General features: G+C 36.2%; 1 pseudogene; it reads left to right on the top strand.

Annotated features, from left to right (window-relative positions):
* Positions 1-1813: 1813 nt before the first annotated feature.
* On the top strand, positions 1814-2219 carry LOC147472417 (pro-resilin-like; annotated as a pseudogene).
* Positions 2220-2500: the final 281 nt, after the last annotated feature.

Here is a 2500-nt window from a genome sequence, read left to right as displayed (position 1 = left end):
AGATCGACGATTAGCCGCTGTTGACTTTTTTAACGAGATCTTTGGAGAGCAACATTCCTGGCACCTATTGTCCTTCGCCGCATCCAATTCTTCTCCACTCCTGGAGTCGTTATCGAGCTCCCGTACGAGAATTCAATAGATACACTTTACCTGTGTATGTGTGTGTGATCAATCATTAAGTCAAATATCTGTAAGACACTTTTGTTACCGCCCACAAACAAATATATCAACAAAAGAAAACACGTTTTGACTTTGCAGCATTGAAGCCACCACTGGAATAAAATCTCAGCCCATTTTGAAGCAGTCATAGGATTTTATATAATTTTGAACAATGTGCTTACAATATCGTTTAATTGTTTAAAACAATAGTAATGTAAACATGCATTCATATTTGCTCAGTGACAATCACATTATTCCAGGACACTATAATTTCTTTTAAATCTAGACTATAAATAAAGCTGTAGCCCCTATGATAGCAAGACAAAATATTATATAAGCCAATCAAAGCACCTACAAAACAAAGGAGTAGATAAAAGAAAAAGGTTTTGTGACCTTCCTAACACAAGGCAAACAGTCGGCAACGAAAAGAAACTGTATCCCCGGAAAGTGTCTGTGTTTGTGTGTCTGTATTTTTATCTGTCTCTGTCTTTCTCTATTTCACTCTCTCTCAATCTCTGTCTTTCTCTCTCCATCTCTCTCTTTTTATATATGTATATATATATATATATATATATATATAGATAGATAGATAGATAGATAGATAGATAGATAGATAGATAGATAGATAGATAGATAGATATACATATATATGTATATGAATATATTAACACATGTGTGTAGATATGTATATATATACATGTGTATATATACATATATATGTATATCTCTATATATAAAACTATACATATATATATATATATATATATATATATATATATATATATATATATATAAACTACCTAGGGGTCCCTCAAATCATAAAGGTTGGGAATTCTTCTTCTATCCAATTCATCAACAACTCCATATTAGTTAATGAATTTCATTACTTGCATATTACTTGCATGAATACTTCTACAAGATAATCACCGTTAATAAATAAATTGAATATTTTTTGTGGTAATCATGCTCGGACTAGTTTTTGGCAGGGCCAAAAGCAGGCGGCTACGAGAATAGTGACAAGAATTATCCTTGCATAATCCACAAACTAGCTAATCAATTTAAAACATGTTGAAGGGAATCGGAGTTCCATAAGTAACTTAAATTGAATGTAAATAAGGATCAACAGTACGCAAACAAATTTATATGTTGTTTAATTTTTCTGATAACTAATAATAACTTTCATTACTTTATAAAATTTATGAAGTTAACAATTAGAGGTTCATATACATTATATCATCTGGTGCTCTTCACAATTATTTCTTCATGATGAGCTATATCTATCTCTAAAACTATCTGCCAGTCTGTCTCCTTATCATATAAATTATCCATATGTGTGTATGTGTGGAAAATGTTCCGCAATTAGACCTCTGAATTAGGAAGCAGCAACAGTGCCGAGAAATATCAAGGTGAACGCTATTATATCGCTCCAGTCACAACAAAAAATCATGCTCATCGTTAGGGAGGAGCTTCACTTCCTTCAGCTATTTAAGCTGGTGGAATCACGCTCAGTGTATCATAATACACCATGATGTTTAAGGTGAGATACCTGAAGTTCATAAATAGATCCTAGCTACAAACATTATTTCTAGATTGTATATATCGAACTTGAAACTTTAACTTTATTATTATTAAACTTATCTTCTTTCATAGGTAATTACACTTGCCGCCCTTGTGGCTGTTAGCCTCGCCCGCCCTCAGAGTTCACCTTCCTATGGCTATGGCACCCCAACGCCATCCTCAGCACCAGCCAAATACGACTTCAACTACGCTGTTAACGACCCACCATCGGGCAACGACTTCGGCCATCAGGAGGCCAGAGATGGCCCTAATACTCAGGGTTCCTACTTCGTCCTCCTTCCCGACGGTCGTCTTCAGAGGGTCACCTACACCGTCAACGGCGACTCCGGCTACGTGGCCGAGGTCGTGTACGAGGGTGAGGCTCAGTACCCCTCTACACAACGCCCCTACACGCCTGCTCCTCACTATGCTTAAAATTGGGTTTGATTGACAATGCCTTTAAGCTATGTGTGTATATATAAGTTAATAAACTAGCATATCGAGGTTGCCCTTTCATATCATGACATGGACAAGATTTTTTGTGCGAAACGAAGACAGAGAAAATAGGATTCCCAGTATGAGCTGTGGTTAAGCAGAATATCATTTGTAGGAAATCAATATCAGGTGACCAGTTCTGACTGTTATTGAGCAGGGAAATCATTGTGGTTCTAATCGTGAGGGTTGATCAAGAGTAGTAAAATAAGCTATGCTATATGAAGGTGAAGGCAGTTCCCAAAGGCGCTAGGAACACCCCCTACATATAGCAAAAGAATAATACAACTAC

The sequence above is a fragment of the Penaeus japonicus genome, unplaced genomic scaffold (assembly GCF_977035675.1).
Source record: "Penaeus japonicus unplaced genomic scaffold, GWHDUDI00000001_assembly GWHDUDI00000002, whole genome shotgun sequence".
In the NCBI taxonomy this organism is placed as follows: domain Eukaryota; kingdom Metazoa; phylum Arthropoda; class Malacostraca; order Decapoda; family Penaeidae; genus Penaeus; species Penaeus japonicus.
The sequence above is the reverse complement of the archived record's forward strand: the minus strand, read 5'-3'. Positions and strand labels throughout refer to the sequence as shown.